Source organism: Nicotiana tabacum, chromosome 18 (genome assembly GCF_000715075.1).
Source record: "Nicotiana tabacum cultivar K326 chromosome 18, ASM71507v2, whole genome shotgun sequence".
NCBI lineage: Eukaryota > Viridiplantae > Streptophyta > Magnoliopsida > Solanales > Solanaceae > Nicotiana > Nicotiana tabacum.
This window is the reverse complement of record NC_134097.1, coordinates 129,156,014-129,169,206: the sequence shown is the minus strand read 5'-3', so window position 1 is coordinate 129,169,206 and position 13,193 is coordinate 129,156,014.

The following is a 13,193-nucleotide window of genomic DNA, read 5'->3' as shown; positions in this document are numbered from 1 at the left end:
ACAAACCAGACCTGCCAGGACTGAATCCTTCTAACTCGACCAAGCGACGCAAGCCATCAAAACCTAAGAGCATTGCCATGAAATACCTGTAGGAACTCATTACCCCGTACACACCCAAGGAACTAATTATATCCTTACCATACCGATCCGGCTTACTACCTAACTATCCTATCTATCCGAGTTTCCTTCTGATTTACCTTCAACTTGATATCCTCTCTTTCTGTAGCACCACAATTCCTTAACCCAGACTTACCACATGAGACCCAAACATAAAATCACACTGTCTAAGGCTCATAAGCTGCTAAGTACTCTCTTAAATGTTTCCAAAAGCACCACGTTCAAAATACCTACCTCGAAGGGACTTCCTGCGAATCTGGAACCATTACCTTCCTAATACTGATATATAGAATCCCATAGTTAATGTAGAAAGTACCACAAGTCTTGACATCTTCCAAATGAAAACTCAGTTCCTAACCACATATACAACTTTAAAATACCCAATTGTTATATGTAGAATCTTGAACACATTAGAACCATTCTTAAGAGTCATTCACTCTATTCAAATTGCAATTAGCCTGATCAAGAGAACCGAGCAACCCATGCCTCGTTGGCACTCTGACACCGCAGAATGTGACATCATTCCATTACAACCAAGCAACTTTCTGCTCTATGCACCGAGCATCCTTTACCAACAACAACTCAAGACATTCCGTGATTCTCACATGTATGTGAAGCATCTTATAACCTTTATTAGAAATTTTCCTTTACTCGAGCCATCCTCGATCTCAATTTCCGCAGGCCATAACTGATTCACCAACACACAGCAAACTGGAATCAACATAGCACATAACTGTGCAATCAACTAATCAACAGCAGACTCCCCCATTTGGCTCGAAGCTATAGATCATCACACACCCAATAACTCATAACGCATATACTCTCTTGCTTCCATAATACCATAGTGAGATTAAACTCAAATCCCTTTGTAAGCTTGTGAAAACACAGACCATCTAGTACTTTAAATCTTTAGCAAATCTTGCATTCATCCTTGTAACAGTCATGCTCACTCTCTTAAGCGACTCAAAATTCAAATTTCAACACTTATATTTCACTTGTAAATGAGACCTTCTAAAAGACACATAAGGATCACACAACCTCGGATCACTTCGCATGAGATAACCCACCTGCCTTGTCTTCAACTAACATTTCTGTATACCTTCCACCGTCACAAACATTACGCAGTCACTTAGCCTTCCTGAGTCTAAACTCATACCGCAACATGAAATTTACTTCACTCCCAACTAGGACACATGAAAAGACTTTTCGCACACCCATAACTCGGGGATATACCTCAAATCAAAAATGAAAATCAAGCACCTAATAGTTCTTCTATCCTCCAGGAGACCCTTCTCGTCGCTTCCAAATCATAGGGATACATCTTGTAGTACTAAAATACTCATCACATAGTTATGTAGTCGTCATTTCCACTAATAGGGACACTACCAAACATATCAGTTCGAAGACACTTACTCACACAATCAGCACCTCAGTGCTCAAGCTATAGGCAAAGATCCGGCCTCAAGTCCTCTAGACTGGCCCAACATCCACTCACAGAGATCATGTCTCACCCCTCGATCGGGGAATCACAAGCCATCGATGCATATCTAATACTAAGAGCTCATACGTGCACACGAACGTGTGGAAGGAATTCAAAGAGTTACATTTCAAGATGAATCAAAGGACGCACGATAAGAATTCAAGAATGTGAAGTTTTCCTAAAGGTTCTGCAGCCTCTCGAGGATAAATACATACGTCTCCGTACCGATCCGCGAGACTCTACTAAACCTGCTCATGACTCGTGAGACCTATGTTACCTAGGCTATGATACCAACTTGTCACGACCCTAACCCAAAACCCAGTCGTGATGGCGCCTCTCGTGAAGACAGGGCCAGCCAATTAAACCCAATTAACTTTTTAAAACAGTTAAACAATATAAAAGCAGTCTAAACATGATTTAATGATAATAAGTAGCGGCTATACAACCCGACACAGCGTTAATCGGGGTGTCACAAGTCACGAGCATCTACTAGCGTATAAATACAACCGAAATACTGGAGTGTACAAATACAGCCTACTAAAATGAAGAGAGAGAAAATCAGTGCTGTGAACGCTGGCAGCTACCTTGCTAAACTCTGATGACTCTGCCTCCGATAAGCCAAAACCCGCTACTGGGTGTATAAATACCTGAATCTGCACACAAGGTGTAGGGAGTAAAGTGAGTACTACAACTCAGTGAGTAACAAATGTAAATAAAGATTAAAGGCAAGAAATCACGTAAAGCATACCAAGATGCTGTATAGAAGCAGTTCAAAACAGTAAGAAAACAATGAAGCTGTAAAATCTCTTTAGAATATTTTGGCTCAGTATAAACTTCCTTGAATGGTACCGGCCCCTCGGGAAATCACATAGAACAATACCAGCCCCTCGGGCTATCACATAGTACAATATCAGCCCCTCGGGCTATATATCACATCACAATGGGTACCCGTGCTCACTGGGGTTGTACAGACTCCGGGAGGGGCCCCTTATGGCCCAAGCGCTATATCGCTGCGACGTGCAGTCTGATCCAATATATGTATCGCTGCGGCGTGCAGCCCAACCCATAGTATATAACATCCTCATAATTGGGTTCTCAACCTCTCTCAGTTATTAACCTCACAAGCCCCTCGGGCATTAGTAAAACAGTGTTTCTCAGCCCAAAACATCATTTAAAATACTTAAGTCTCAAAACGGAGTAAAATGGCTGAGTAGTAAAATAGTGGAAAATAACATGACTGAGTTCAATTAATAAGTCAAAGCAGTAAGGAAATAGTAATAAAAATCCCCAAAGGGTTCAAATAGTTGGCACGAAGCCCAAATATGGCAATTAGTCCAAAATATGATAATAACAAATAAGTTCAGTCAAATACGTGGTAAAATCATCAATCGGGACGGACCAAGTCACCATCCCCAATAGTATACGACCCCACACTCATCATCAAGCATGTGCCTAACCTCAATATAGTATTATGATGTGCAATCCGGGGTTTCAAACCCTTAACGCATCATTTACAATCGTTACTCACTCTATTCGGCTAAATCTCTAGCTCACGACGCTTTTGCCCCTCAAATCGGCTTCTACGCGCGTCGAATCTAACCAAAATCAGAATGAATACGTCACAATATACTAAGGGAGCAAAGCCCAAGCGAAAACAATCGAATTAGCCCAAAATTCTAGAAATTGGTCAAACCCGACCTCCCGGGCCCACATTTCGTAATTTGACAACATTCACAAAACTAGAATCCTTATTCTCTCACGAGTATAACCATACGAAAATTATCCAATTCCGGTACCATTTGGTCCTTCAAATCATCATTTTATATTTTTGGAAGATTTCATAAATTTTCTTCCCAAATTCCATCCCAAATCACGAATTAAATGATGAATTCAATGATAGATTCATGTACTCTAGCCAAATCTGAGTTAGAATCACTTACCCCGATGAATTTATTGAAAAACCTTCGAAAAATTGCAAAAATCCGAGTTCTCTAGATCAAAATATCAAATAAAACCCAAAACCTCGTATTTATAAAGTACCCCATAGATTTACACCTCCGCGAACTGCACGAAATCGACTGCGGTCCGCACAAAAACGACCGCGGACGCACAAGTTTTCCTCTGCAGTGACATGTTTTAGTATTTTGGTCATAACTTTCACTATAGATGTCTAAATTGTGGTATATTTACCTTTTTGGAAACTAGACACGAAGGGTTACAACTTTCGTTTTTGAATCATCTCAACATTCCTTGTACATCAAAAGATATAAGCTTCCGAAGTAGGACCAGTGAAATGTTCCCCACCGCGGCTGTGAGCACGTGATTTTTGTTTTACGCGACAATCGCTCCAAAAAGAATTAAAAATGTATGTGTCATGCGTAATTTAAACCATGACCCGTTTGTTAGATGGAAAATTACAAAAAATACGCATTTTTTCTTTTGTCCTGATTTGTTGCCGTGTTTAATTTTGCCTACTTTTAACATTTTATCCGTGTGAAATAAATATGTTAAGTGTTAATTAGTGGTGCTTGGTTTTATTTAATTAGTTTGTGTATTTAGGAAATTAGAAATAAAGAAAAAGAAGACAAAATTTGTTATAAAATGAATTTGGGCCGTGCCCATTTCAAAAATCTGGAGCCCAATTGAATAGCCCAAACCCCCAGTCCGAACAGCCCACCCCCAGGACACAAAACGACGTAGTTTAACACCAAAACTACGTCGTTTCAAGGCCGATCCATCTCAACCATTCAAACCAAACTGATCCAACGGCCAAGATCTCACACCCCGTACCCACTAACTAACCCGACCCGTCTTATCCAAACCGACCCCCAAGCTCTGAATGAGAAACGACGCCGTTTCCTCATCAAAAGAAAGATCTGAGCCTTCCATCTCGCCTCATCCAACGACTAAGATCAACCCCTTCCAGCCATATATAAGCCCGTAACATACCCTGCCCCCCTATCCTAACCCCAGCCTCCGTCTTCAACCTCATTCCCCATCAAACCCTAGAGCCGCCCCTGTATCCTTCACCATGGAAGCCGGCGGCACGGACGCCGGTGACCTCGCCCCTAACACCGTAGAACCCCCTTTACATCCTGAACCCAAATCTATCAACCACACACCTCGAATCCTATCTCACCTTCTCGAATCTTCATTCGAAGATTCGAGTCGGAACCTAATCTACACCAATCTGCCCTAAATTCATACCAGACACTCCCCAGACCCCCCTCGTGACCAAACCATACTTGGTTTGGTCCGAATCTGACCAGGGGAGTATGAATCCCGGATCTGAGTTTGGAACTTTGTAGTTCTTCATCACTGGCCTATGTCCGTCCAAACCAAAGAGATTAAGGTCTAATGGACCTTAATCGAAGTGTTTCTCATCTGAGAAACACTTCGATTAAAGTCCGTTCACCCTTAAGAAAGTCTGTCCAAGTTCGAGTCAAGGTTTTTGATTTTTCAAGACTTGAGGTGAGTCTTGCTTGCTTTCTTTATTTCTGTTTGGTCCATGTGAGTGATTGAATGGCTGTTCATGTTTTGTTTCAATTTGTATCTTTGAATTTTTACCAACTTCTATTTGTCCACTTTGCTTGAACCACGGTGTTTTGTTTGAACCCCTCCTATTCTGATAAGGCATGTGTACTGGTCGTGTTCCAAATTTGTATTCATTAACTGATTCCTTGAAGTATAATTTTGTTTAGCCAGTACAATTCAAGTCATGTGCCCTATACTTTGAATGTCTGATTTTTGGCTACGATTGTGTATGTTAATGCTAATATAGTCGAGTCGACATGAGTCGTCAATTAGTTTCAACTGCCTGAACAAAATAAATCGATTTGCTTCTGTTGAACATTTGCCTGAATCAATTAAGAACCAAGTTCAGTTACTTATAGTTGTTAATATGATTTCAGAAACCTAAGGCTTGATCTGTAATTGAAATCTGAGTTGATAGCATGTGCACTTGTGCACAGCATGTGCATTGTGCACAGCCTGGTCCCTGTACAAAGGGTTTTTGATTTAGAAATGGTTTGACAGCATATGCTGTCAGATATATTCTACTACCCATGCTTGCTTTTAGTTAATAAAATAGGAAAGGAAAGCCTGCCAGGGAATATTGATGGGGTTATATACTTAAATAACTAATTGGGATCTGAAAAGGTAAAAGGCACATGGGAGGGGTACTGTGACATTTGGAAAAGAGGCTGTTAAAAGAGATGGTGTCGAGGCTTATAAAAGGAGACAGAATTAGAGGCAGAGGGGGAGCAGGATATACATACACTGTGAGAATAAAAAAAAAAGAGATACAGAGAGAGGATCAGACCTGAAAAGAAAATATACACACACAGTGAGGGGATTAGGAACTTTAAGAGCTGAAAAGGAAAAACAAAAACACAGATAGAGAGAGGTTAAGGGATAGAAGCTATACAACCAACAATCAGAAGCTTTTTCCTCCTATTATTACTGGGTTTCAGTTGTTAAACCTGTTTCAAATCAATTCTGATTCTTTGAAATTCCAGTTGTGTCTATTAGTCGAGTGTTTTCATTGGTTTACTACTGGTCTGGTCTGTTTGGATTTCTGTTTCTATTCCACTGGGTGTTGCTGCTATTTGGCTATTACTTTCTATTGGCCATATTTGCATCTCTGCACTCGAGCCTGTTTCTTGCTATTTGTTTTGCCTGCTGCTATTCTGCCCTGTTGCTGCTGGTGCTGTTACTGCTGCTGCATTTGTTCATTGTTACTCTACTGATTGCCCTTTTTCTTCAATTGCAAATATTCTCAGGTACACAACCTTTGAACCTTGTATTGTTGAAAGTTTGAAGTTGAAGCAGAAATAAAGGAATGAACGCCAGTTTATGTTATAGCATTGGTGTAAAAAGATAGTTCGAATGTTGTTTGGGCCTGTATTCTTACTGTGAACTGCAAATATTCTGTAGGAACTAGCATACATTTTGTTTAAGATGAACTGTTAGATAGCATGGCTCAATAGTAATGACAGTATGACATGGACAGCATGTTTTGATTTAGTATACATTCAGTTCAAGTATAACACTTGTTTGATTTAGTATGACTGTATAACATAGAGTCATGGTAAGCATTGTATGTATTTTGCCTAGACCACTGAATTGACAAAACTGCGATACTGGGGTCCGGGATAAATGTATCCCCAAACAAACTCCCATACAGTCACACTAAGAGTATGGCTATGAATGCCAGTTCTCTTGTCAGTTTATTCGTTCCAATACAGGTTCGATACTGGGTTTCGTTACAGATTTTTATTTCGAAATGATGTAATGATTGTTGAGAAAAACTGATAATCATTTTTGAGTTCAATTAGTAGTAATTTTTCCTAATAAAACAGCCGATTTCTTTATCAATTTCGAATAGGTTAGAGTGTTAAGAATAGAACTTGGAGGTCGTTAAAACATAACTCAACATATGTTGTTAGTTTGTTTGCAATCTCACTTAGCGAATTAATAAGCATATTCACTTGTTGAAGACAAAGCATGCCGTAGCTCTCACCTCATGAACAATCAATCAAGTAATCAAACAAGTTTAGGTTCGGCAAACATAATAAGGATTCAGTCCGTATTTGTCTAAACCAGCAAAATTCGGCATCATCCTTCCCTTAAAAGATAAATGTAGTAAAATGTAGTTCTTGTAGGGTACCCTTCTAAAATAATGAGACGAGCCTCGCCAAATCAAAAGGCAAATTGCGGGCCCCTCAATAATTGGTCATAATAAATACTTAGAATTTGAGACGGGCTGTTTAGTGAATTCCACTGCCCTCCCCGAAGACAATAACGCGTTAGATTCTTTAGGCGCGACTTAATCAAATCACATTCTTAAATTCGGGTGCGCATTTATGTGACCCAATTTCAAATCTCAACGGAGTCGAAATGTGTTAACAACTACGGGTGCATTGATTGTGACGTGGTTCGAGATACATTTTCACGACGTTGCAATTCTATAAAAGTAAATGATAATAATAAAAGCGGTTAAAACTTAATAAAAGCACATAAGTCACAACATGTATTTAAATCAGATATTTAGCCATTATAACAATTTAAGCGACCGTGCTAGAACCACGGGATTCGAGGGTGCCTAACACCTTCCCTCGGGTCAACAGAATTCCTTACTTAGAATTTCTGGTTCGCAGACTTCATTTGGAAAAGTTGAAAATTTCCTCGATTTGGGATTCAAGATAAACCGGTGACTTGGGACACCAAAAGCCAAACCTTTCCCAAGTGGCGACTCTGAATTAAATAAATAATCCCATTTCGAATATTGTCACTTAAATTGGAAAAACTCCACCCGCGCATCTTACCCCTCGGGGCGGGGCGCGCAAAAAGGAGGTGTGACAGCTCTGGCGACTCCACTGGGGACAAAACCCAGAACCGCTGGTTCAGGGTTCAAGAATTCGAGCTTAGAATAATTGTTATATTTGGCTTTATTATCTGATTTTTATTACATGTTTTTTGCGTAACGTGCTAAATGTTGTCTTTTACCGCTTTGATATTATCTGAACTGTATATAAACTGTGCCGAAACCTTTCTCTTCTTACTTCCGGGGAGAAGCTCGCTGGTCGGGACTCCCTATTCTGTTAATGTCAATACCTAAAATAAGAAAGAGGACGGACAAGTTACAAAGCCGGACGATCTCGCGGGTCCCCGGTACGTAGCCCCCTCCTCGACTCGAGTTGTCCGCTCGGGTGCACAGTCTAGAACAAATACCCAGGTTACGAACCTAGAATAACTTGACTTCATGCCGGATCCCTAGTAGGAACGCTTATCTGCATCATGTTGCATTTGACTTAGGGGACTCAACACAGGGGTTGGGTCCGTCTAGGACAGGCAGCCTGAAACGAAAAGACCCCCTGGTGCATCCTATTTGTGTTGTGCATTTATTTGCTTCGGTTCCGCATGTCGACCGGTTCCTAAAAAGGGGAAAATAGCAGCGTAGGGGAGATAATTACTTATTTTTGGAAAATAAAACCAATGTCCAAGTAGTGTCAAAACCTCGCCGGAATTTTTTCTAAAAAAAAACTGTCTTTTATTGAGAGTTATTAAAAAAATAAAAAAAAATAAAATTTCTTTTATCACTTTCAAAATCAAAAAAAAAAAGAAAAAGTGTTTATTTTAAAAGTAAAAAAAAATGGAAAATCCATAATTCAAAAAAGTGTGTTGTTTCTTTTGTAGTACCCCTTTTATAAATTCAGACTAATGGTCCAAATATTGCATAAAAAAAAATATTTTTTCTTTAGCCTTTATCTTTTTTCAAAATAATAATACTTATTCTTGATTTCTAGGTTTTCTCTATTCATGATATGCCCGAACTACGCCGGTTTGATTCTCACCGGATGTGAGATACGTAGGCAACCCTCGTCGGGTTCAACCCCATTTTTCTAAATAGCCAAAAATCAGTAAATAAATAAATAAAAGATGTGTCAAATTTTTAATAGAGTCGTAAATAAGTCAGGTGACATTGTTTTATCATAAATAGCCGAATGTTCCCGAAAGGGACGCCGGAAGGCTGACTTTGCATAAACAGCCACCTTTGGGTCTTGTTTAGCGTTTTTTAGACCCGCACAACCTTAAAATCTTTGTCTCCGAAGTGTTTAAAGGCCGTGGTCAAAGCTTGATCCTCTCTAAAAAATATATATATATTTTTGAGTCAGTCAATTTTGTTAAAATCACCTTAATAAATGTGCAGGATGAGCACGATGCAAAATGAACATTTTTCAATAATGACCAAAATCCCTGTCAAGTTACGGCTATGGTGGAATGATCTAGGTGTTGAAGGACAAAATGAGGTTAAGAAATATTTGAAAGGTCTTGTGGGTCTGTTGGAAATCCAGCCTCGGGGAGATATCATAAGAGCTTTGGTTACCTATTGGGACCCGGCACACAATGTTTTCCATTTCTCTGATTTTGAGCTCACCCCAACTTTGGAAGAAATGGCCGGATACATCGGGAATACTGAACTTCCGTTGAGGGAAAAATACTTGGTCGCCCCAAGAGTCGTCACGGTACATCGGTTCCTGGATTCATTGAAAATACCTAGAACAGTCCACAACCCGGATCTAGCAGCCGGATTCTGTACTCCATGCTTCATATATGATAGATACGGTCACGAGGGGGGATTCAATAATCCAATCAACAAACTGTGCAGCAAAGGAGTTCGTCAGAAGTGGGACGAGCACAGACGGGTGGCGTTCATGATAATGTTTCTGGGTCTTCTGGTATTTCCGAGAAAAGATGGAAACATTGATTTGAAGATATCTGGGGTCGTCAGCACTTTACTCACGCAAAGTGGCAGCACTCTCGCGCCAATGGTGGTATCTGACATCTTTCGAGCTCTCACAGCTTGTAAAGCTGGGGAAATTTCTTCGAAGGTTGTAACTTGCTCCTACAGATATGGATGACCGAGCACCTCTGCCATCATTCCGGGGTATTGAGCCATGGTTCCCCGGAAAAAACCCGCATAGAAGAATCTTACACGAGAACCAGAGAGATCATTTGGCCCAAAGGAGTCCGGGCATGGACCTCGTTCTTGCAAGCTCTTACTGCCAGCCAAATACAATGGACGTTGGGATGGTTGCCTGTTGATGAGATCTTATATATGTCGGCGGCTAAGACTCATTTCTTACTGATGGGGCTTAAGAGCATTCAACCTTACGCACCCGGCCGAGTTTTGAGACAGTTCGGAAGGTGCCAGACAGTACCTCATGAGGAAGATCTTAGCACTCAAACAGTTGAGATAAGTCCTAACGGACAGTTCCCAGAAGCGAAGATTCGCCAAATCTGGAATGAGGGTCAATATTTGAAATCAGATACTTGCGTGCGGGATCGAGCCAAGGGAGAAACGGCGCCAGGTTACCTTGCATGGTATAGAAGGGAACTCGAGCATGAAAGGCCAGCTAAGAGACCCCACATCCGGGATTTCACCGAGTCATCGCAAAGGCATTGGGATTGGTTAGCAGAGGAAAGAGGTTATTGTGCCGAAATCAGCAGATTAAAGCAACAAGTAGAAGGCATGAAATACGAGCACAGCGTGCAAATTGCTACCGATCTGGGAGAGCGGAACAGGTTAACTCAAGAAAATGAGATGCTCAGAGCTCAGATCAAACAAATAAGGTTGGATGCAGATAGACAACCAAGGCGTCGATCGGACGAGCAGCTGATAAAAGGGCTAAAAGGTGAAATCAGGGAATGGCGAGATGGCTTGGAGAAATCTGAAAACATCATAGCAGAGTTCAAGGCACAGTGGGAAACAAGAGTAGATAAGCATCGCCGATGTTTGAACCAATTGAAACGTGACCACGAGAAGGTTGTTTCCAAAATAAAGAGGGAGATGGCTACACTTGAGTTTAAAGCAGTTAAATAGGCCAGGGATTTCCAAATGGAGAGTAGATACTGTTACGACTTGTTGGCCCAAATGAAGGAAGAAGTGCGGCAGTTGAGGGATCAGCACATACAGGACTCACAGGTATTCAAGACGAGCAGTGATCAGATAAGGCACCTACTCATAGAGAAGAAGTAGACCAGAGATAGGATCAAGGCCATTGCCCATGCCATCACCAGACGATGTCTACGATGTGAGAACATGTCCAGCGTTACCGTCCTCTCGGCAGTAATGGGTTATGTCAAGCAGACTATGCACGAGCTGGAGCAACTTGAGAGGGATCTCACGCCTAGGACCGTGGCAAGGCCGAACGATGCCCCGCGGAAACCAATTTTTAAAACCATAATGCATTCATAGGTCAAATCTGTATTTTGGCATCTTCTGCCCGTTTTTTTTTCATCAAGGTGATTTTCAGTCTATTTTGAGTCTAGGTTCATTTTCCAAGTTTGCTTTTTCTTTTGCAGAATGTAGCTTGTAATAGAACATTTCAACAATGAAGAGGTTGTTTCTTTTACGTACATTTGTGTTTTTCGAACTACGTAATGATCTGATTCACGTAGGCATCGTGATACGTAGGCAATCCTCATCGGATCCGATCGCATTTCTTTTACTACAAAAATAAAAAATATATATATATATATATATAATAAATAAAATAAAAGGAAAACAAAAGAAAAGGGGGAAAAACTAATAAGAGAAAAAATGCCGGAATGACGCATGCTCTCGTAGCAAACATATAGTAATCCACTTAACTGTATAGGTGCATCATGCCCAACGTGAGATTAACTATTTATTATTTGCTGCAGAATTAACCGTGCGTTTGTCATTGAGCATTTTTTCCCAGGGTTTTTGAAAAGACGGTTGGTTTGGTGAAAGTCTGGCCTCGCACTCATACTTCACGAGGTCAAGGAGAGGTGTTCAACTACCTATTGTTAGGACCAGAAGCAGTACTCACACTTACTTCACCAGGTCAAAAGGAAGTGTGGAAATGTCTTCGGAAATTCCATTGCAAACAGTCCCCGTCTCTGAGGAGAGCTCAATCTCAGCCGTCCTCACACCTGAATCCGCAACTGCGGAGGAAAATAGGATCCTACGGCTCCGCATGTTGGAAATTTTGGATGACTGGAACAATGGGAAAGAGCCGCCAAGTGTCGTCCCCGGATTCCCTGAATTATTCTCCAGGTCAGGTGGGACTTCTAATGTCCCCATAAATTACCCTGCTACCCCATTCGGGTACCCAGCCAACTCCGCCTTCTCCGCAGGATCACCCTCTGAGCCTCATCCCCGAATGTCGGCCACTGATGCAAGCATGAACATCTTTACTGCATCGCCTTGCCCAGCTACGGCACAGCCTGCCACATACAAGCCAAGCTTTAACTCATCCTCTTTTACATTCCAAGCACCATCGTTCTCAATGGAACCAACCAGGTTCGCTACCAACAATAATCCTCTACCGCCTCAGTGCGAACTCGCACCGGGACAGGATCAGAACCCCAGGATTGCAGAACAAAATGAGATTGCTAAGAGAATGAGAAGCCTTGAACAAAGTTTGAAGAATATGCAAGGGTTGAGCGGACAAAAGAGCGTCTCTTACGCCGACCTGTGCATGTTCCCTCACGTGCACCTGCCAACGGGTTTCAAGACCCCCAAGTTCGAGAAATACGATGGGCACGGTGACCCCATTGCACATCTTAAGAAATACTGCAACCAATTGCGGGGAGCCGGCGGAAAAGAAGAACTGCTAATGGCGTATTTTGGGGAAAGCTTAGTAGGGATAGCTTCGGAATGGTATATGGATCAGGAAATGTCCCGATGGCATATATGGGATGATCTCGCCAGAGATTTTGTAAAGCAATTCCAGTATAACATCGACATTGCGCCAGACCGAAACTCTCTGTCGAATTTGAAGAAGAAGCCTTCGGAAAGCTTTAGAGAGTATGCTATTAAGTGGCGTGAACAGGCGTCGAGAGTGAAGCCTCCCATGGATGAAGTGGAAATGGTCACTACCTTTCTCCAGGCTCAAGAGTCTGACTATTTCCAGAACATGATGTCGGCCATGGGTAAGCCATTCGCGGAAGCGATCAAGATTGGAGAGATGGTGGAAAATGGTTTGAAAACGGGAAGGATTTTGAGTCAAACAGCCATAAGGGCAACCTCCCAGGTCGTCCAAAGCGGGTCTGGAGGGACGACAAG